This window comes from Melanerpes formicivorus, unplaced genomic scaffold, assembly GCF_026170545.1.
Source record: "Melanerpes formicivorus ecotype bairdi unplaced genomic scaffold, bMelFor1.0.p_v2 SCAF_9, whole genome shotgun sequence".
NCBI classification, from domain to species: domain Eukaryota; kingdom Metazoa; phylum Chordata; class Aves; order Piciformes; family Picidae; genus Melanerpes; species Melanerpes formicivorus.
This window is the reverse complement of record NW_027142361.1, coordinates 14021076-14045415: the sequence shown is the minus strand read 5'-3', so window position 1 is coordinate 14045415 and position 24340 is coordinate 14021076. Positions and strand designations below refer to the sequence as shown.

General features: G+C 46.2%; 1 protein-coding gene across 2 annotated transcripts in view; it reads right to left on the bottom strand.

Annotated features, from left to right (window-relative positions):
* Nucleotides 1-24340, bottom strand: part of NRBP1 (nuclear receptor binding protein 1) — a 91140-nt gene that overhangs the window by 7233 nt on the left and 59567 nt on the right. The gene's annotated exons all lie outside the window — the stretch shown is intronic.

Sequence of the window (24340 nt, the reverse complement as noted above, 5' to 3'; positions counted from 1 at the left end):
ATTGCAACCAGCAACTAACTCAGGCCTTGAAGAGAGGGACAGACCTACAAGGCAACTCTTCTGCATATCAGCAGGGCACTGCTACCAAAGTGCCTCAAGACAGAAGTCATGCAAAAAGCTGCTGAGAAGATATGACCACCCTGACCAGAGAGGCCTCCTGGAAGCCAGCACCTCCACAGCAATGACCACAAAACACTCAGAGCTACAGGGAAGGAGAAACTCCCAGACAGAACAACCAGCAGAGCACAAGTATGGACCCAAATGACAGCCACCTCCAAAAAGACTGCAAATGGCTCTCCAAAACCAAGCAGCTGGCTCCACCAGGTAGAAACACTAAGTCCAACAGGGAACACAGATTCACCACCCCATCTGAAGATCTGCTTCCACCCTTGAACTTGCCCAGTCCCACAATCTTCCCCTTTGTCACCTCTTGAACAATCACCATTGCTCCTGGTCTATACTGCCACAGTGTGTACTCATATGGCTCATACCAAACCACTTGTGATTTTCCAGGTGTTCCTGGAAGAGGTCAGGACACACCAAAGAGAATTCCCAGTTGAATGAGAACTAGTTCCCAGCCTCAAAGGAAAGATGTTCTTTGGCCTCTAGTTAAGACATGGACATTCCTTGGTAACTCAGCCCAGCTTTGCTGAGAGGTACATACCAAATCACATTATCCTATTCAAGCACTGGAAATGGAGCTTGCTCCAGTGTCCAGTGTCTACTGTCCCAACCAACCATCCATGAGTAGTTGACTGCTTTTGTTCTTGTGCTGGATCCTCTTTGGAAGTCCAGTCGGATTTCTTCATCTCTAGAGCTTTCCTGCTTACAGACTCCACCAAGTCCTCTCAGTTCCACAGATACAAGCAAAGTTAAGATGAATCTTTCATCCTCCTCTTCAGCCCTGCTCTGTGTTTTACCAGTGACAGACTGCTCAAGATCAGCTCTGGCCAGGGCCATGCACAATCATGTCTCTGCTGAGGATTCAGCTCCAATGGACCTTAATAATGTGTGGCAGTTTGAGGCTGTGCCTTTAAGAAAGGGACAGTGCTGGGACACTCTGGCTGAGTGTTTTGGTGAAGACAATGAAAACACTGATATTCTAAATGAATTTCATTGGTAGTTTGGTAGAATGCAGTTTTAAGTTTTAGAGCAGCTGGAATTTTTTCTCAGTTCGCTCCTTTCCTTCTCCCTTCCAGCTTGCCTGCTTCTGGGCTCCTTGCCAGAGCGACCTTGAACAGATAAGCAACTAATCCTACTAATAGGCCTACTAAGATTCTGCTTTCTTAATAATTGCATTTTCTCTCTTTCTAACCCTTTTTTGGGAAAAAGGGAGGTAGGGGGAGTGAGTGGGGGAACCCTCCTCTGTCCGGAGAATGGAATTTTGTTCCTGTATTCTTTTTTTTTCCTTGATGTATATCTCTGTACATATATTGTAAATACTGTATATATTGTATATCTAATCTGCCTTTCCACATAGCTTGTAAATTATAGCATTCCTTCTGCTTCTCCGACTGAGTTAGCTGTGTTTTTTTTTCCTCTTTGTGGGGGAGAGAAAGCTAGGCCTTCTCTCTCAACCCACCACATTTTTTTTTATTGGCTGTCCCAACGTGCGGCACAAAAATAGCTTGATTTATTGCTTGCTCAAGTCACACTGGCAAATATGAAGGCGCTTTGGATTTTTAAGCAATTGCACTTTTCAATATGTTCGGTCCTGATTTACAAATATTGTCTGGGCCTCCTTATCGATCACCTAGGTAAATATTTAATGCAACAATTATATTTATGGTTCAAGTATAAGATTCAGGTTCTGTATGACCACTGTCTGGGATTCTTTTGGCTAACGAAATACAGAAATGTCACCTCTAGCACTCTCCCAACTGAGATAAGGGAGTTTAAGATTCCAGTAGGTGAAAGAGTAATTTTAAGTGATGACTGGGATCCAAAGCTGATTCTTTCGATGTGTGTAATCCTGCTATCGGTGATGATTAATGTGTATTTGTTATATTCTTTGTGCCGGGAGAGAAAAGTATCTAAGGCCTGCTTCATTATTAAGCATAGATCAAAGGAAAGGAGGCACACTTCTGGCTCAGCCCCAGAGACGTCCAGAGCCCCGATTGAGATAAAGGAGTTTAAGATCCCAATACGTGAAAGGGTAATTTTAAGTGATGGCTGGGATCCAAAGGTGATTTATTTGATGTGTGCAATCCTGCTCTCGTGATAATTAATGTGTATCTGCTGTTTTCCTTGTGCCAGGAGAGAAAGGTGTCCAGAGCATGTTTTATTATTAAGCATAGATCAAAGAGAAGGTGGCGTACCTCTGGGTCAGCCCCAGAGACATCCAGTGATGAGGAGAATGGAAAATCTGTGTCAGTTAAAGATAAAATTAAAAAGTCTATTGGAAAAGCTGCTTTGAACGGTTCTGTTGCTGATTCTGGCAAGCAGCCAGGGGCGGCGGCAGCTCCCAACATGGCAGCTCCCTCGACTCCGGCTGTAGCCACCATTAACGAGGCACAGTCACTTCCGCCCACCCTCTCAGCAGGACCGGAAGCCACTACCACAGCAGCTGATCTGTCTCAAAACCTGTCAGCTTCTGTCAAGGTGGCTGCAAATTCAAACACAGCTCCAATTTCTGGGGACGACGGAGATTGGAACTAATACGGCTGATCAATATGATCTAGTATTGTTCCTTTATTGCTTCATCATTGTTCCGTTATAAAGCAAGTATAGTGCAAAGCAGACAGTAGAGCTGACAGGCTAGTAAGAAGTGCGCAGAAGAAGTGCGTATTAAGAAAAACTTTACAACTTATATAAGCTCGGGGGGCATTGCTGGCATGGCTTCATTGGCCCCTCACGAGTGACCACACACTGTACTACTGTGGATTATTGGTTAACACGCGGGATTGTTGATATACGTGTGTGTCCTATCATTCCAAGATAAATCTCTATGTTTATGGCTACCAGTGCCCTGCTTTGGTTACACAGAGCGGGCACAGCACTGTTCTGTTGTACTGCTAGCCACTTCCGCACTCATGCTGGGCACGGCCTACCACCATGTCAGGCTCTAGGCCTACACTGCCAGATTGCTCACACTGCCTGTCACAACCATTACCACACCAATTAAGCAAGTAGCAGTTTTAAAGACTAGAAGTGGAAAGGCCAAAGATGATCCAGGAGATGATGGGGGAGGGGACCAAGATGCTGATGCAGAGGAGGGACCTTCCACTAGAAAAGATGCTGCTGAGGAGGAAGAGAAGATTTGTTTTAAAGATCTAGCTGAATTAGTGAGATCAACACAGGATGGAGATGCAGCTAGGACAGCAGCTAGCAGTGATGCTTCTCAGCTTAAAGAGGTCCTTAGGAGAGTGACAGCAGGATTATTGAGACAACAAGTTCCAGAAGATGTGATGGAAGGGGCAAAGGAGGAAGGAGATGATATTTCCCACTGTCCTTCACCTCACGAAGAACTTAGAAACGTCTGTAAAGATTACACCAGAGCAGATAAGGAGCCAGTTCTAGCTTGGCTTAGTAGATGTTATGATACAGGTGCCCCAGCTCTAATAGTTGGAGACAAGTCAGCAACTCGGCTAGGAACTCTCTCGAAGGATAATGGAATAGATAGACATATAGGCAAGGCTCTCGGTAAGGTTAATCTGTGGATATGCCTTTTAATGGCAGTTTTCCTGAGATACCCTTCCCGAGATGATCTTCCCTGGAATCCTAAACCCTGGACTACCATAGATGAGAGAATTAAGCGCTTAAGAGAATTTGCTGTTAGAGAGATACTCTATGGTGAACATGAAACTCTGAATCCTGATGACAATACCATAGGAACTGGTCTTGCTAAAAAGCTCATCAAACTTGCTCCTTCTAATTATGAAAACATTCTGGCAAGCAGAATTGTGACAAGAAATTATGGTGGAGCTCCTCCTACGGTTGGCCAATTCAGTGATCAAATGAGACAATTGGAGGACAGCATGACACGTGTTCCTTTGGTTTCAGCCATTGAAACTCTGTCTGGAAAAATTGAGAATTGCATGAAAGAACTGAAAGATTCCATATACCAATTAGCACAAAAAGATAATTCCAATTCTTCCTCCAGGCGGATACAAGTTTCATCTGTGAGGAATATACATCCTCCAAGGAGGTCATTCCAAAACACATTAAACCAAAACGGACCACCAAGGCAATCACGTAGGACTATTTGCATAACTCTGCATGATCAATTTGGTGAGAACATGAACAGGTGGGATGGCCAACCAACTTCTAATCTTTTCAGGAGACTGAGGGAACTGCAAAGTGGCAGAACCCGAGGTAGCAATACCAGAAGGGTAGCTGTTACTTCCACAGCTCCCCAGAACAACTCTAGTAGCTCCAACAGTGGCTCCAGTTATAACACTGCACACTGTGCTCAATGCACATGTGGGCATGTTCCCCATAACTAGGGGTGCCCTGCCTCCCACCAGGGGGAGGAGAGGGATAACAGAGATAACAGAATCTATTGGGATGTGTACATCCAGTGGCCTGGCACTTCACAATTTCGGAAGTACAGGGCCTTGGTTGACACAGGAGCTCAGTGCACCATAATGCCATCAAATTACCAGGGATCAGAGTCTATAACTATTTGGGAGTCACTGGTGGATCTCAAGAGTTAAGTAAGGTGGAGGTTAATATAAGTTTAACTGGCAAACAGTGGAGGAAGCATACAGTTGTGACCGGACCTGACGCACCTTGTATTTTGGGAATTGATTTTCTGAGAGAAGGGCGTTTCAAAGACCCTAGAGGTTACAAATGGGCTTTTGGAGCAGCTTCTGTAGAAATTGATGGACAAAAACTGAAGCTGTCTGCTAGGCCTGAGCTTTCTGATGAATCTGCAGTTGTGGGACAACACAAGATACAGGACATTAAATTGCCAGTTGCTTCTCAGACTGTGCATCACAGACAATACAGAACCAAACGTGTCTCTTTGTTGCCCATTCAGAATCTGATTCGTCAGTTGGAGAGTCAGAAAGTCATCAGCAAAACTCATTCACCTTTCAACAGTCCAGTGTGGCCTGTGTGAAAGCAGAATGGAGACTGGTGTCTGACAGTTGAATACCGAGCCCTGAATGAAGTAACTCCACCTATGAGTGTTGGGGCCAGCCCTTGGGCAATAGAACATGTTTATACCAGAATATGAAATACACCCTGTTTTGACCTGAAACTGAACTGAGATAACAAGGAGGTGAGATAATGAACTTGGACACAGAGAGGTATAAATCAGGATGATGTTAACCACAGAACTGGAGTTCAAAGCAAGAACACGCAAGTAACTGTGAGCCAATAGAAGAAAAGCCTTGATGCGTGCTCGTCGCGTGGACAAAGCGAGCCGTCCAATCCTATGATGCATGAACAGTGCCTGATTGCATGTAAGAAAGAAGAAAACTGTATAAAAGTAGTCACTGTGTGTGCAATAAACGCAGTCTTTTGATAGTATATCGTGTCGGTATATTTGCTCCCCTCTACCTGGCCGCGGCATTCTGGTGACCCCCGACGTGAGATTGGAGATCCTCCAGGACGGAGAAGAGGACGAGAGAAGGTAGAGATCCCGGCTGCTCGAGAGAGGCAGGAAAAGAAAAAGAAATAAGAAGAAACGTGGCCACGGCTGACCGGTGAGTCAGGCAGACTGCGGTCTGGTTCGGGATGGGTTCCGCTGTATCAGCGATAGAAACGGCAACTATAGATGGGCTACTTAGTATAGCCAAAAAGACAGGACATTCTGTCTCCCGGCAAGAACTGACAGACTTTCTATTTTGGTGCCAGCGCCGTGGACTTTTATCGTCCACAGGACAGCTCTTTTCAAAAGAACAGTGGCAAAAAATAGGCCAAGAATTATGGGAAAGTGTGCAATCAGGACAAAAAGGGAGCAAACAAAAGGCACGAACGTACCGCGAAGTACGACTAATGATCGATCAAGTACACGCAGACGCTGAGATTGCCGCTGCGTTACAAGATGCCATAAGCAAAGGCAAAAAGACAAAAGACGGGGAAGACGAGGACTTAATAGAGTGGGGTCTTTTTTCTGAATCAGTGACACCCTGTGTTTCTGAAACAAAGATTGCTGTGCCTATAACAAAGGGTGAGTTTGATGATATTATTCCACCATGGATTCCGGAGGAAGAATCGACAAAGCCGTCGGCCCCCCCAGTTGAGCCCTCGGCTGAGGAGTCAGAACTCATGGACTCGGATCCACCACTCCCTCCGTCTCTACCAAATTGCTTAGACTCTGTTGTTCCTGATGGTCCCAACAAGGACCTCATTCAAGAGCTAAAGGAACAGAGAAGACAAATGGAAGAACTTATGAAGCAAATGCAGGCTTTGAATAAGGATGGGGAGAAAAAGAAAAGGAGGGAAATGTATGAAAAAGCAGCAGAGGCTGTAAAAAATGGAATTAAGAATATAGAAGAACAACTGAATAAAAAGGAGCAAAAAGATTGGGGAGGGCTATAGTAGAGAAAAAGATGTCTATGAGTGAAGGTCATAAGGAATTAAAACGTGTATTTGGTCCAGGAGGTGGGTTAACAAATCAAGAAATTTCAGAATTAAAAGATGAAATGCAAAAAGATGAGCAGAACAAGGGATACATTTTAGGTAATAACTCAGTTGATATTCCAAGCAATAATAATTTTGATATGGGGAAACGATGGCATGGAATCATATCTCGAGCTAATTTGGCAGGGGAAGTAATTTTAGAACCTCTTCTTTCTGCTCCAGTACATGTGACTGGGAATGGAGCAGAGTGGAAACCTTTAGATTGGCAATTGGTGTCCAAATTGCAACAAAGTGTCATGGCATATGGCTTAAATAATTCAGCAGTACGCAGACAAATGACTGCCTTTATGAAATATCAGGAATTGGTTCCTGCTGACATTCACGTCTTAATGGAAACTCTTTTAGGTCCTACTGCTTTTACGATGTTTTTGGTAAAATGGAGAGATAGATTAGAAGAGAAACAATTAGAAAATGTTAATTTACCTGATGGAGATCCTTTGAGGTTTGCAACTCTTGATATGTTAATGGGAGCGGGCCCTTTTAGGGATCCTCAACGACAGGCAGCGGTACCCCCCAGAGTGCTCGCTCAAAGCAAAGCAGCCGCCTTAGAAGCATTTAATGCTCTACCACAGATAGGAAAACCTAATCCTCCTTATCTGCATATTAGACAGGGACCAGATGAATCATTTTTGTCATTTGTGGATAAAGTTAGAGAAGCTTTGGATAATGTACCAGATTTAGGTCAGGATGTTAAAACAATGATGTTGAAAGAGGTAGCCACACAAAATGCCAATTTTACCTGTAAAAAATTGATAGCAACTTTGCCACAGGGAGCATCCATTGTACAAATGGTAGAAATATGTTCCCGAGCACCTTTGGAGGAAGAAAAGCAAAAGGCAAATATACATGCCGCTGCACTGGCCGCTGCTCTTAAACAAGGGGGGCTGGGAAGGGGGGATAGAGGCTCTGGAGTGTGTTATCTATGTGGAAAGGCAGGTCATTTGAAAAAGACATGCCCTTCCCGGGTGCAAGGAGCACAGGCACCGAAACCTGTTGCTTTTTCGGGTACATGTAACCGTTGTGATAAGTTTGGTCATAGGGCTGCTGAATGCCGCTCGCGCTTTAAGAAGGATGGAACACCGATCCCGGGAAACCAACAGAGCCGCGGGTTGGGCGCGGCTCAGAAATACCCAACGATTCAGCGACGAACCATGGCTGCCTCAACAAACTCGCCGCAGCCACCGCAGGAAGTGCAGGAGTCGATTTGGCCGTGGCAAGAACAGTAACTATAACTAATGGGGATGTTTGTATAATTGATTCTACTGTGACTGGACCCCTAGGGGGTGGATTAAGTGCTTTGTTAATTGGCCGATCATCAGCCAGTAAACAAGGCATTTTTGTGTTACCTGGGTTAATTGATGAAGATTATTGTGGTATTATCAAAATCATGGTAAAGGTTTTTGCTCCGCCTGTAACAATTACTCAAGGGAGCAGAATTGCACAGTTAATTCCTTTTAAATCTCAAGTGCCTGTATCTAAGCAAATCAAACGAGGTGAAGGGGCATTTGGCAGCACCGGACAAACTGCAGGACCTTTGGTAATGTTTACTACAACAATTCAGACCGCACGACCCATGCGAATGGTTCAGATTTTATACAATAATGAACCTTTAACAAATCAAGGGGTAGAAATGATGCTGGATACAGGTTCAGATGTCACAATAATCCCTGTGTCGGCATGGCCTAAACATTGGCCAATTCACAACACTCATACAATAGTCAGTGGCATTGGTGGTGACTCTCGAACAAAACAAAGCACTCAATTTGTGTGTGTTGAAGATGTTAAGGAAAAAAGGCAAGCTTGGGTAAAGCCCTACATTATGTGTACACCGCTATGGATTATAGGACGCAATGTTATGTCCCAGTGGGGTCTTATGTTACAAACTCAAAGTTTTTAATGGCGGCTGCTGAGGGCCAGGGGTTACCCACTTTAAAACTTCAATGGATCTCAAATGATCCAGTTTGGGTACCTCAGTGGCTGCTCTCAGATGAAAAGTTACAACCCCTGGAAGAACTAGTTAAAGAACAATTAAGACTTGGCCATATTAAACCCTCTGTGAGTGAATGGAACACACCTATTTTTGTAATTAAGAAAAAATCAGGGAAATGGAGACTTTTGCATGACTTAAGGGCAGTTAATGATGAAACCAATGGGGGCTTTACAACCAGGCTTACCCTTTCCTGTAGCATTACCCAAGGAATGGAAACTGTTGATAATAGATTTGAAGGATTGTTTCTTTTCTATACCTTTACACCCATCGGATACGGAACGCTTTGCGTTTAGTGTGCCGCGCAAAAATACTTCTCAACCCGCACTCAGGTATGAGTGGACGGTACTGCCTCAGGGCATGCGTAATTCACCAACAATTTGTCAATGGTATGTAGATCTAGCTCTTTCACAATGGAAACAACAGTATTCAAATGTTATTTTATATCATTATATGGATGACATCTTGTTAGCCAGTGAAAATGAGATTGATTCACAGATGGAAACTTCTTTGATTGATACCCTTCGATGCTATGGTCTTTCCATAGCACCCGAAAAAATACAGAGGACTAGCCCTTGGCTCTATCTTGGAATGTCAGTAACAGAAACAAGGGTTCGTCCAGGAAAACTTAAATTATACAAAGACATCAAAACTGTTAATGATGTGCAGAAATTGGTAGGAGACATACAATGGATTCGCACATGGTGTGGTATTACTAATGAAGATTTAGCCCCTTTGTTTGAATTGCTTAGGGATTCTGTTCACCCCTCTGAACCTCGTAGCTTGTCTCGAGATGCTCAAATGGCCCTAGAAATTATTGAATACAAGATTGCTTGTCAACAGGTTTTCCGGTATGATCCTGAATACCCTATACAGATTGTTATTTATGGCCCAGAAAAGAATCGATCAGCAGTTATTGTACAGCTTTTGCCAACATGCTTGGCTATTTTAGAATGGGTTTTTCCCTCTTTTCAAACGACTTCATCTGTTGTATCACTACCAGGCTACATTGGACTCTTGTTGTTAAAAGCTAAAGAAAGAGTTCGCTTGGTGTTTGGAATTGAACCATCTCTTTTTATTCTGCCATGGAAAACTGTGAATTTGGTTCATGAATGGTCTGAGGCATCAGTTTCTTTTGCACTGGAAACTTTTGGTGTTGAACTGTCTGTCCATTATCCCTCACATCCTCTTTTTAAAACAACCTCAATAATATCAAGAGGTCCAGTTATTGTACAAAAACCATTGGTGGATGCTCTAACTGTATTTACCGATGCTAGTGGGAAAACAGGAAAGTATGGATTTGTGTGGAAAGATAGTGATAAATGGAACCAACGGATTTGGTCCGAACCTGGCTGCTCTGTACAAATTCTAGAATTGCAAGCAGTTGTACAAGCTTTGACTGTCTTTAGTACTTTGCCTCTGAATTTGATTTCTGATTCTCAATATGTAATCAGCGTTTTATGTCGAGTTGATTGTGCTGTTATAGGCAAAATAGGTACTCCTCGCATTGCAAGCCTAACAGTACAACTTAAAGGTCTTTTGGAAGAACGTACTTGCAAACTTTGGTGCACCCACATACGCAGTCACACTAACCTTCCGGGGATATTTACTGAGGGCAATGCTGTCATTGATCGACTTGTCTCTGGAGCTTTGTCTTTACAAAATTTTGACGCTGCCCGTCGGTCTCATGAATTTTTTCACCAATCGTCGCGAGGACTGCAGAAGGAGTTTAACCTTACCAAGGGACAGGCACAGGACATTGTTGCTGCCTGCCCTGATTGTGCACGTCTTCCTTCTTTGCAAAACCATGGAGTTAATCCTCGTGGGCTTGAGCCTCGTTCTATCTGGCAGACAGACATTACTGAATATCCATCTTTTGGCCATTTGAAATATATTCATGTGTCGGTAGACACCCATAGTCATGCTGTGTGGGCAACCGCCCTTACATCTACCGCTTTTCGAGCTGTAAAACAACATTGGTTGCAAGCTTTTGCAGTATTGGGAGTCCCCCACACTGTGAAAACGGACAATGGCCCTGGTTACGTTTGTAAGCAAAGTGAGCAATTTCTGACTCAGTGGAACATTCACCATATCACTGGAGTTCCTTATAATAGCACTGGCCAGGGCATAGTGGAATGTCGTCATCAGGACATTAAACGTTTACTTAGTGCTCTGAAAAAAGAGGGGGAGTTGGTTCTCTCTCCTCATGATTTATTAAGCAAGGCATGTTATGTATTGAATTGGAAGAATCCTGTGGCCATAAGTGATCGACAAACAGAAATCCCTATAAAGCTACATTTTGCAAATGAAAATTTTGTGATTCATGCTCCAGTTCAAGTTTGGAATCCAAAAATGGGGACATGGGAACAGTCTTATGATTTATTAACTTGGGGTCGTGGGTATGCTTGTGTTTCAACAGGTGACGAGAAGCCTCGTTGGGTCCCAGCAAAGTGGGTTTGCCCGTCATTAACAACGTCAACACGAGATGGGTTGGACAACAAGAATAACCCTGACAAAAATGATTAAAATGGGTTTTTGGTTTTGGCAAATACAAATGGGGCTTGGTATATATACATTTGACACCAATGTATGGATTACTTTAGCCAACGCATCAGGCTTACAATCAATTTGTTTGGCTACTGCCACTGTACAGAACCCTTTTTCTACTTGTTTGGTAGGAGTACCCTTAGATCAATGGCCAATTCCGGCAACTTTTCCTCAAGAGCTCGTAAAAGACACGGGTTGTGTTGACAACTGGGATGGATGGGCACCGCAGTTGCCCCAAACAGCTTTGAATCCACAAGAAATAGATCTTTTGGGATCTGTACAAGCAGATTATTGTTTAATGTTTAATTATACTGGAAAAAATCAGACTAAGGCCTGGGATGTTTCACCAATCCACGCTGTTTTTCGTAATAGCTCCCTGTGGTGTAATTATACTTCGAAAAATGTGTCAAAACCTGCTAACATACCTTTGCAGTTACCGCCTGGTGTGTTTCTGGTGTGTGGGGATAGAGCTTGGCCTGCTGTCCCTGCCTACATAAAAAGAGGACCATGTACACTCTCTAAGCTCACAATGCTTACACCCAATAATACCACCTTGTTGCAATGGCAAAAGCAATATCGTAACCATTGGCGATATAAACGTGCTCTTCATGCCTTTGAGCAAAGCTGTGATGATAACCTTGACTTTTGGAATAAAGGAGAAGTGTTTGCTGCATCTATTCTTGTGCCAGGGATCGCTTCTAGCAAAGCATTAAGTACCTTAAGGAAGTTAGGATGCTGGCTTGCTAAACAGAATAATGCTACTAGCTTGGCTTTGACAGGTTTGTTATTAGATGTTGATAGTGTTAGACATGCTACTTTACAGAACCGTGCTGCAATTGATTTTTTGCTGTTAGCTCAAGGACATGGTTGTGAAGACTTTGAAGGAATGTGTTGCATGAATTTGTCTGAACATTCTGAATCTGTCCATGCTAGTATACAAATGCTTAAAGATGGAGTTAATAAATTAAAGGTAGATGATAGGTTTGATTGGTTAGACCAACTCTTTTCCGGATGGGGTCTAACTGGTTGGTTTCGCAGCCTTGTAAAAATTTTGTGTTATGTGGGTGTGTTTTTAATTCTTTTGTTTTTAATTATTCCTTGTCTTTTGCAATGTTTGATGTACCGCTTGCACAGCATTTCTCCCTCCTTATTTGAAAAAAGAGGGGGAGATGTTGGGGCCAGCCCTTGGGCAATAGAACATGTTTATACCAGAATATGAAATACACCCTGTTTTGACCTGAAACTGAACTGAGATAACAAGGAGGTGAGATAATGAACTTGGACACAGAGAGGTATAAATCAGGATGATGTTAACCACAGAACTGGAGTTCAAAGCAAGAACACGCAAGTAACTGTGAGCCAATAGAAGAAAAGCCTTGATGCGTGCTCGTCGCGTGGACAAAGCGAGCCGTCCAATCCTATGATGCATGAACAGTGCCTGATTGCATGTAAGAAAGAAGAAAACTGTATAAAAGTAGACACTGTGTGTGCAATAAACGCAGTCTATTGATAGTATATCATGCCGGTATATTTGCTCCCCTCTACCTGGCCACGGCATATGAGTGCAGCAGTACCAGACATGATGGAACTCCAGTATGAGCTGGAATCCAGAGGCCAAATGGTATGCTACCATAGACATTGCTAATGCATTTTTCTCTATTCCCACAGCAGAGGAATGCAGGCCTCAGTTTGCTTTCACCTGGAGAGGAATCCAGTGCACTTTCAACAGACTGCCAATGGGCTGGATCCACAGCTCAAGCATCTGTCATGCAGTAATCCACGATGCTCTGGAGAAAGGTGGTGTTCCAGAACACATCCAGTTCATCGATGATATCATCGTCTGGGGTAAAACTGCTGAGGAAGTCTTTGAGAAAGGTAACAAAATCATTGACATTCTTCTGAATGCAGGTTTTGCCATCAAGCGAGACAAGGTGAAAGGACCTACCACAGAAATTCAGTTTCTGGGAGTGTGGTGGCAGGATGGACGCCGACACATTCCAGTGGATGTGGCAAATAGAGTCTCTACCATGGCAAATCCCACCAACAAGCAAGAAACCCTACGTTTCTTGGGGATAGTGGGATTTTGGAGACTGCACATTCCTGAATACAGTCAGATTGTGAAACCTCTGTATGATGTGACTCGAAAGTGAAACAGTTTCTACTGGGGACCTGAACAACAAGCAGCCTTTGACCAGATAAAGCAAGAGGTCGTTCAAGCAGTGGGTCTGGGACCTGTCCGAGAGGGCCCAGACATTAAGAACATTTTGTACACGGCTGCAAGTGACAATGGTCCAACCTGGTGCTTGTGGCAAAAAGCTCCAGGTGAGACATGTGGACGACCTCTTGGTTTCTGGAGTCGAGGTTACAGAGGTTCAGAGGCTAACTATATTCCAACAAAAAAAAGATATTCTAGCTGCCTATGAATGAGTGAAAGCAGCTTCAGAAGTAATTGGAACTGAATCACAATTTCTCTTAGCTCCCAGATTACCAGTTTTGAATTGGATGCTCAAAGGCAAAGGCCCCACACCACATCATGCCACAGACTCAACATGGTCTAAGTGGATGGCTCTGATAACACAGACAGCTCGAATGGGAAATCTCGAAAGACCTGGTCTGGTGGAGGTGATCTCAAGTTGGCCTGAAGGTACCAACTGTGCCAAACGCCCAGAGGAGAAAGTAACTCATGCTGAGGAAGCTCCTCCTTACAATGACCTTTCTGATGATGAAAAGAAATATGCTTTGTTCACAGACGGTTCCTGTCGTCTCGTTGGAAACAAGCGAAGGTGGAAGTCTGCAGTGTGGAGTCCAACACGCCGAGTTGCAGAGGTGAAGGATGGAGAAGGAGAATCCAGTCAGTTCGCAGAGGTAAAAGCTGTCCAGCTAGCTCTCGAAATAGCTGAATGTTAGAGAGGGCCAAAGCTTTATCTCTACACCGACTCATGGATGGTAGCCAATACTCTATGGGGTTGGCTAAAGAACTGGAAAAAGAATGGTTGGCAGAGGAAAGGAAAACCCATTTGGGCAGCCGACCTGTGGCAGGACATTGCTGATCGAGTCGAGAGAATTCCAGTGAAAGTGAGACACATCGATGCTCACATTCCTAAGAGCAAAGCTACTGAGGAACAGCAACACAACCATCAGGCAGATCTAGCTGCAAGAGTTTCTCAAGTAGACATGGACTCTGATCTTGATCTCGACTGGAAACACCAAGGTGAGATATTCTTAGCTCGGTGGGCTCACGATTCGTCAGGACATCAAGGCAGAGATGCAACATACCAGTGGGCTCGTGACAGATCCATAGACATTTCCATGGATGCTATCACACAAGTCATCCATGACTGTGACATTTGTGCTGCTATTAAGCAGGCAAAATTAATTAAGCCCTTGTGGTATGGTGACAGATGGTCCAAGTACAAGTATGGTGAAGCTTGGCAGATTGACTACATCACTCTACCACATTCTCGTTCTGGTAAGCAATACGTGCTTACTATGGTAGAGGCAAACACTGGATGGTTGGAAACTTTCAGGAGGAGACTTGACAGGGTGCTTGGTTACATGGGTTAGTTGATTGGGTGGTGTTGGGTGATAGGTTGGACGCGATGATCTTGAAGGTCTCTTCCAACCTGGTTTATTCTATTCTATTCTATTATCCAGTTCCACATGCAACTGCACGCAACACCATTCTCGGTCTGGAGAGACAGATCCTGCGGAGACACGGAACTCCAGAGAGGATTGAGTCAGACAACGGAACTCATTTCAAGAACAACCTTGTAAAGAACTGGGCAAAAGAGCACGGTATTGAGTGGATATTCCACATTCCCTACTATGCACCAGCTTCAGGGAAGATTGAACGCTACAACGGTTTGTTGAAGACCACTCTCAAAGCCATGGGAGGTGGATCTTTGAAAAACTGGGAAAAACATTTAGCACAAGCAACCTGGCTGGTAAATAGTAGAGGTTCAGTGAACCGAGCTGGACCTGCACATTCAGATTTGCTACGGAAAGTAGAAGGTGATAGAGTTCCTGTTGTTAGAGAAAAGAATCTGTTAGGTAAAACTGTTTGGGTATTTTCACCCTCAGGAGAGGCTAAACCTGTCCGAGGGGTGGTTTCAGCTGAAGGTCCGGGTCACACTTATTGGGTAATGCAAGAGAATGGTGAAATTCAGTGTATTCCACAAAGAAATTTAACTTTAGCTGAAAGAGGTTAATTTCAAACTGTTGTACAGCTACATCGCGTCCAAAGGAAGAATCAATGAGGAATCTACGGTGCACAAACCCTGAGATCCCTGAGAGCCCTGAGTCAACTAAGAGACCCTGAGAATCCCTGTTTCCCTTTTCTTCGCTTCGTCGGTGAAGAAATGAACTGTTTTCTATTTTTCTCATTTTCTGATTTTCTTGGACTTTTGAATCATCTACATCTGAGCATAGCCGGAATGGACTATGAACTTTACTCACGAACTATAAATATCGTTTTGGATTAGATGGACAGTATGAACAGCCAATGAAATTGTTTAGAAGGGGTGGACTGTGGCCGGTTGACGTTGCCCCCTTAAGAAAGGGAATATGGTGGACGGAAGTTGGTAAACAGAAGCGCACACAGGAAGATGTGAATACTTGCTAACCTTGTAGAAGTTGTCTTCATTCCAGTTCATGAAAGAACACTTGAATACAACACCCACATTCTATGAGCAGGTGACAAAATTAATAGATGAGGGGCGAGCAACTGATGTCATTTACCTGGACCTGAGCAAAGCCTTTGACACTGTCCCGCACCACATCCTGGTCTCCAAACTGGTGACACATGGGTTTGATGGGTGGACCACTAGATGGATAAGGAACTGGCTTGATGGCCGCACCCAAAGAGTGGCTGTCAGTGGCTCCATGTCCCAGTGGAGGCCAGTGACAAGCGGAGTCCCTCAGGGATCAGTCCTGGGACCTGTCTTGTTCAACATCTTTGTGGGTGACATGGACAGAGGCATTGAGTGCACCCTCAGCAAGTTTGCTGATGACACCAAGCTGTGTGGTGCAGCAGACACGCTGGAGGGAAGGGAGGCCATCCAGAGGGACCTTGACAGGCTGGAGAGGTGGGCACAAGCCAACCTCATGAAGTTCAATAAGAGCAAGTGCAGGGTCCTGCATCTGGGTCGAGGCAATCCCAGGCACAAATACAGGCTGGGCAGTGACTGGCTGGAAAGTAGCCCTGAGGAGAGAGACTTGGGGGTGCTGGTGGACAAAAAGCTCAACATGAGCTCTCAGTGTGCACTTGCAGCCCGCAAAGCCAATCAGATCCTGGGCTGCATCAGGAGAAGTGTGGCTAGCAGGTCGAGGGAGGTGATCCTCCCCCTCTACTCAGCCCTGGTGAGACTCCACCTGGAGTACTGTGTCCAGTTCTGGAGCCCCTATTACAAGAGGGATGTGGAGGTACTGGAACATGTCCAGAGAAGGGCCACAAGGATGATTAGAGGGCTGGAGCACCTCTCCTATGAGGACAGACTGAAGGAGTTGGGACTGTTCAGTCTGCAGAAGAGAAGGCTCCGAGGTGACCTAATTGTCGCCTTCCAGTATCTGAAGGGGGCCTACAGGAAGGCTGGGGAAGGACTTCTCAAGATCTCAGGTAGTGATAGGACTAGGGGGAATGGAATGAAGCTGGAGGTGGGGAGATTCAGGCTAGATGTGAGGAGGAGGTTCTTCACCATGAGAGTGGTGAAACCCTGGAATGTGTTGTCCAGGGAGGTGGTCGAGGCCCCGTCCCTGGGGGTGTTTAAGACCAGGCTGGATGAGGCTCTGTCCAGCCTGATCTAGTGTGGGGTGTCCCTGCCCGTGGCAGGGGGGTTGGAACTAGATGATCCTTGTGGTCCCTTCCAACCCTGAATGAAACTATGAAACTATGAAACTATTCCAAGGACCACAACAGGAGTGGATGTACATAAGTGCTGTACTAATACTAAAAAAGGTACATGAAGACCAGGATGACTACAAGATCTCTTACACATCCTGGAAATCCACCTGAAGGCAGAATAAAGCACCACACAGCAAAGCTGAAGCAGCAGGTGCCTTCCATGTAACACAGAAATAATTAATCTGACCACAGAAAAGGAAGGTTCTCATCACTTGGAGCACTTAAACGTTTTCAGGAGATCTTCTGTAACTGAAAATGACAACCAGACTAGAAGACCACAGTTTTCTGGTGTTCTCATGAACCAGAAGACTTGCAGCAGCCTAAAGAAGGTACACTGAATGAGGAAGGCAAGCACATGAAGCAAGAGCCAGCTTTTGAACCTTCTGCAAAATAAAGTTTGTTACCATCATGACATAACAGGAGGTACATCTGGTAAGTACTCCTGCAGCAGGACCAAAGACACCAATTCTTACAACCAAATCTGACTTTACAAACCCCAACACCCTCCCCCAGAAGCACACACTAAATCATAAAACAAGGATGTTTGGTCAGGCATTAGCTGCCATTTCAAAAGCTGACCACAGAGATCAGAAGCCCCCTGACTGTCACTTAGCGATGACTCTCCTCCTGCCTTAGGATGTGTGCTTAGGTATGAAATCCAGGCAGGTCTCTGGAAACCATTTTGGCCACTTTAATAATCACAACAGCAGCTGGGTTGTGAGTTTATCACAAATAGACATCAACCTCATGCTACTCCACCCAGGTTTGTCAACAAGAGTTTCACAAGAACAACCCAAATGTGACGAATCTTCACTTCAGGACAGGCTTTTACACTACTGAGAGTCTCAAAGACAGCACAGGCCAAGGGGAGACAAAGCCTTTAAGAAAATGTAATCTAAATACAACCACTTTTCTGAAGCATTCTGGGCAAAACCAGTTCCACTCAAAGCTACTGACCTCATTCCCATCAACACCTACAGGCAGTGACAGACACATTCTTCTGCTTGTGGAAGTCTGCCTTAGTTCTGCCAAGGGGTAGGGTAGGGTAGGATAGGATAGGATAGGCTAGGCTAGGCTAGGCTAGGATAGGATAGGCTAGGCCAAGTTGGAAAAGACCTTTGAGACCATCAAGTCCAACTTATCATCCAACACTAATCAACTAAACCATGGCACCAAGCACCCCATCCAGTCTCTTCCTAAACACCTCCAGTGATGGTGACTCCACCACCTCCCTGGGCAGCCCATTCCAATGGCCAATCTCTCTCTCTGGGAAGAACTGCTTCCTAACATCCAGCCTAAACCTCCCCTGGTGCAGCTTGAGACTGTGTCCTCTTGTTCTGGTGCTGGTTGCCTGGGAGAAGAGACCAGCCCCCACCTGGCTACAGCCTCCCTTCAGGTAGTTTTAGAGAGCAATAAGGTCTCCTCTGAGCCTCCTCTTCTCCAAGCTAAGCAACCCCAGCTCCCTCAGCCTCTCCTCATAGAGCTTGTGCTCCAAACCCCTCCCCAGCCTTGTTGCCCTTCTCTGGACACCTTCCAGCAACTCAACATCTTTCCTAAACTGAGGGACCCAGAACTGGACACAGGACTCAAGGTGTGGCCTAACCAGTGCTGAGTCCAGGGGCAGAATGACCTCCCTGCTCCTGCTGGCCACACTGTTCCTGATACAGGCCAGGATGCCTGAAGCAATTGAAAATGTCAGGCTCACAGAGGACATGCTTGACTCCACACAAACTGTGTGGCTAGGAGCAGCTAAACTACACAAACCCATGTTAAAGCCTCTTGTATGAATGCTGACATGGGCAATGTGGTGGGTTAATGACCTCTTCTGAAAACAAAAAAACAAAGCAGGGTGGAGGGCTTGCGGGTACTTTACCCTCCCTGCAGGGCGTTTTCCCCTGGGAAGCTGAGTCTGTTCCACTCCCCCCTCCCTGCCCAGCTAGGGTATAAAAAGCAGGACATCATAGCTCTTGGATCTCCTTATGCCTCCTGCCTCTGCTGGATGAGAGCTACTGCAGCTGCACTCCTGCTCCTCAGCCACGTGGCCGGACCTGATCCTTTTCCCTGCTGCCCCCGCGCCTCCTCAGAGAAAGACTGGTTTTGTATTATTCTTTTCTGTCCCACTCCCATCCATTCTTGTTCCTTGCCCTTGTGAACCTTTCCTGTTATTGCTATATATATATATATAGTTTAAAGAAAATTCTTTGCCTCTCTACTTCTAAGCCGACTCCAGATTGTTGTTTAGTGGATTTGCTCCTTACCCATTTTTTCCCCCCTCTCTGTTTGGAGGGAGGAGGGGGGGGAGCAGGGAAGAGATTCTCAGCTTTTCCCCCATCTGGGCTTTTAACTCCCAGTTAAGGCTCAACCCACTACAATTTTTGGCACCTCCAACGTGGGGCTTGGAAATTAATCTTGTATTGGGAAAACAATACTTTTTCTGAAAAAGGAACTGGAAGTAGAAATGGCAATTTTAAAGAACCTGATGGTCCAAGCCTTTGCATGGGCTTTTGGCTGGATCTTTTGGACCCACATCTACAAATTAATAACTTACCATGTGGTGTGGTTAATGATAGAGATGCTGATCAACTGGATAAAAACTTTACCAATTAAGTTAGGCATGTATCTCTTGAATTCATTGAATTTCACTGTCAGTGGTAACTTCTCTAACATAGGAAATTTTCCTGAAGCAGGCTATGAAACCAATGGTGTAGATAAAACTGCCTGTGATGGAAAATTGCTTTACATTGCAATATGCTCCATATGCTTAAATGTAATCCTTATAGGGGCATTTGCTGTGACCGTGTTGGGTGAAGGATGAGCTAACCCATTAAGAGCTGTTTGGAGGGTGATAACACACTCCTTTGCACTCTTTAATGACTGGGGGCGTGTTTGCTGTGGGCATTGTAAGCCCTCTGTAGACACAAAGAGGGAGGGGTCAGGTTGTAATGAGTGTGCCAGATCTCAGCCTGAGCCCCAGGCACAAGGGTTTGCCCCACCACCAGCAGTTCCACAGTTGACCCCTGATGCTCCTGCCAATGCAGTCTCTCTAGCACCGGTCACCACACGCAGGAAAAGAAATCAAAAATCATTGCCAAGCACGGATGGTGAGGAAGGAACCTCAGCAGGCCCCAGCACCTCACAGAACCCATCGGTGGATGAAGATGATTCAGACCAGGAAATAACTGTTACATCGCTGCCCAGAAAGGAACTAAGGCAAACTTGTCTGGATTACACAAGGAAAGAGGGTGAGCCAATACTAAGCTGGGCCCTGAGATGCTGGGAGGAGGGGGTGGACACAGTGGACCTGGATAAGAGGGAGGCGAAGCTTTTAGGCTCCCTGACTCGTGATGCTGGTCTGGACAAAGAGTTAGTCAAACTTGATGGAATACACACTCTCTGGGCCCGGATTCTCAATGCCATCAAGAGCCGGTACCGCTCAAGAGATGACCTGTCCTGGGCCCCAGTTAGATGGACAACTATGGAACAGGGCATTCGGTATCTGAGGCAGATGGCTGTGGTGGAAATAATTTATGGGGATGGCCAGCTCCCTTCGGACCAGATGAGGTGCCCATGAGACGGCCCTTTGTAAAGAAACTCACCCAGGGTGCTCCTCAGAAATATGCTCACACATTAGGAGGGATACTCTTGACTGGACAGGATGGAAGTCCTAAAACTGTCTGTGAGTTTGCCAATGATTTAAGGGAATATGAGGACAGCATAAATCAGAAACCCCTGATCTCAGCCATAGAAACTATGGCTAGAGACATTGTTAAAGAGATCAAGACCTCCATGTCTGAACTGAAAAAGGGGAGCGATGCCTCCTTTTCCCCTTCTCCTTCAGAATGGGTCCAGGTTTCAGCAATCAGGAACAGGAGACCTTCCCCTAGGAGATCACCCCAAGCCAATCGGGGGATGTCAAAGGGGTCTCTGTGGAGGTTCCTCTGTGACCATGGAGAGGACATGGACACCTGGCATGGCCAACCCACCTCTGCCCTCTGGAACAGGGTGTGGGAACGGCAAGGTGGGCACCACGGGGATAACTCATCCAGGAGAAGGGCTGCCCCAATTTCCCAGAGTGGTCCCTCTCGCTCAAGAGACCCTTCCCCTAGTGTGACTGTTTGAGGCTGTGCCTTTAAGGAAGGGACAGTGCTGGGACACTCTGGCTGAATGTTTTGGTGAAGACAATGAAAACATCGATATTCTAAATGAATTTCATTGGTAGATTGGTAGAATGCAGTTTTAAGTTTTAGAGCAGCTGGAATTTTTCCTCAGTTCGCCCCTTTCCTTCTCCTTTCCAGCTTGCCTGCTTCTGGGCTCCTTGCCAGAGTGACCTTGAACAGATAAGCAACTAATCCTACTAACACAGGACCGTGTGACAAGTGTGGACATTGCCACCAGCATTAGAGGTGCCCTACCTCCAGCCAGGTGGAGGCCAGGGACAACAGAGTATACTGGGATGTGTACGTGAAATGGCCTGGCACTTCAGAAGCCCTGAAGTACCGAGCTCTGGTGGACACAGGGGCCCAATGCACCCTGATACCATTGGGGTACAAAGGGGCTGAGTCCATAAGCATTCAAGGAGTCACAGGAGGCTCACAAGACTTGACTGTACTGCAAGCTGAGATAAGCCTGACTGGGAATGAATGGGGAAAACATGACATAGTGACTGGTCCAGATGCACCTTGCATTCTTGGCATTGACTTTCTGCGGGAGGGATGCTTCAAGGACCCTAGGGAGCACAAGTGGGCGTTTGGGGTGGCAGCTGTGGAGACTGCAGGCAAAGAACAGCTGTCCACCGTGCCCAAGCTGTCGGATGACCCCTTCGTAGTGGGCAGCCATAAGGTGCAGGATTTGAAGTTACCTATTGCCTCTCGCATAGTACATCGCAGGCAATACAGGACCAACAGAGACTCTCTGCACCCCATACACCAACTGATTCGACGACTGGAGAGCCAGAGGGTGATCAGCAAGGCTCACTCCTCCTTCAACAGCCCGATATGGCCAGTGCGGAAGGCAAATGGGGAATGGAGACTGACCGTGGACTACCGTGGCCTGAATGAAGTGACTCCTCCGATCAATGCCGCCGTGCCAGACATGCTGGAGCTCCAGTACGAGCTGGAATCGAAGGCGGCCAAGTGGTATACCACAACTGACATTGCTAATGCTTTTTTTTCCATTCCCATTGCAGAAGAATGCAAGCCACAGTTTGCTTTCACCTGGAGGGGAGTACAGTATCAATGGAATAGGTTGCCTCAAAGCTGGATCCATAGCTCAACCATCTGCCATGAGGTGATCCAGACTGCCTTGGAGAAAGGTGGAGCTCCTGAGCATCTGCAGTTCATCGATGACATCATTGTATGGGGTGAGACAGCAGAGGAAGTTTATCAGAAGGGTAAAAGGTTAATTGACATCCTGCTGGAGGCTGGCTTTGCCATCAAGAGAAGCAAGGTGAAAGGGCCTGCCAGGGAGATCCAGTTCCTGGGTGTTCAATGGCAGGATGGCCGTCGCCACATTCCTCAGGAGGTGGTGAACAGGGTAGCCACTATGGTGCAGCACACAAACAAGAAAGAGACACAGTCGTTTTTGGGGCTTGTGGGCTTCTGGAAAATGCACATTCCTGGGTACAGTCAAATTGTGAAGCCTCTCTTCCATGTAACAAGGAAGAAAAATGATTTTGTGTGGGGACCTGAGCAGCAGGTGGCGTTTGACCAGATCAAACGAGAGGTGGTCCATGCTATGGCTCTGGGACCTGTTCGAACTGGGCCAGAGATCAAGAATGTGCTGTACACTGCGGCCGGTGAGAATGGTCGTACATAGAGCTTGTGGCAGAAGGCTCCTGGTGAAACCAGGGGCAGGCCCCTAGGTTTCTGGAGTAAGAGGTACAAAGGCTCCGAGGCCAACTACACCGCGACAGAGAAGGAAATCCTAGCTGCCTATGAGGGCGTCCGGGCTGCCTCTGAGGTAATTGGGACTGAGTCACCTCTATTTCTAGCTCCGAGGCTTCCAGTCCTGACCTGGATGTTCAAAGGGAGAGGCTCAACCCCACATCATGCCACAGATGCTACCTGGAGTAAGTGGATGGCCCTGTTAACTCAGCAAGCTCGGATGGGGAGCTTCGAACGCCCTGGCATAGTGGAAGTGATCACCAACTGGCCAGAGTGTGCTGACTTTGGAATGCCACCAGAGCAGATAGTGATCTGTGCTGAGAAGGCTCCCCCATATAACGATCTCCCTGACAATGAGAAGGGCTATGCTCTATTTACAGATGGGTCCTGCCATCTTGTAGGAAGCAAGCAGAGATGGAAGGCAGCTGTCTGGAGCCCAACAAGGCAAGTGGCAGAAGCAAGTGATACAGAAGGTGAATCCAGTCAGTACGCAGAGGTAAAAGCTGTCAGCTGGCCCTGGATATAGCAGAACGAGAGAACTGGCCAGTGCCGTACCTCTACACTGATTCCTGGATGGTAGCCAATGCCTTGTGGAGGTGGCTGAAGGAATGGAGGAGGAACAGGTGGCAGAGAAAAGGGAAGCCTGTTTGGGGTGCTGACCTGTGGCAAGACATTGATGCCCGCCTGGACAGGCTGCCAACCAAGGTACGGCACATCGATGCACACATCCCCAAGAGCAGAGCCACAGAGGAGCACAAGCACAACCACCAAGCAGACCTGGCTGCTAAGATCTCCCAAATAGACTTGGACTGGGAACACAAAAGCGAGCTGTTCTTAGCTCGCTGGGCCCATGACACTTCTGGCCACCAAGGGAGAGATGCCACATACCGGTGGGCTCGGGACAGATCCGTGGACATCTCTATGGAGGCCATCTCACAGGTCATCCATGAATGTGACATCTGCTGCCATCAAGCAGGCCAAGCGCATGAAGCCTCTGTGGTATGGGGGGAGATGGTCAAAATATAAATATGGAGAGGCCTGGCAGATTGACTACATCACCCTTCCTCGGTCTCACAGTGGCAAGCAGTACGTACTGACCATGGTGGAGGCAAGTACAGGGTGGCTGGAGACCTATCCAGTTCCTCATGCCACTGCTCGCAACACCATCCTGGGCCTAGAGAGACATATCCTGTGGAGACACGGCACCCCTAGGAGGATTGAATTGGACAATGGAACCCACTTCAAGAACCATCTCGTAAGGGACTGGGCAAAGGAACATGGGATTGAGTAGATTTACCACATCCCATACCATGCACCAGCTGCAGGGAAGGTCAAGTGCTACAATGGCTTGCTAAAGACCACCCTAAAAGCCATGGGGGGAGGAACCTTCAGGAGCTGGGAAAAGCACCTAGCTCAAGCCACTTGGTTAGTGAA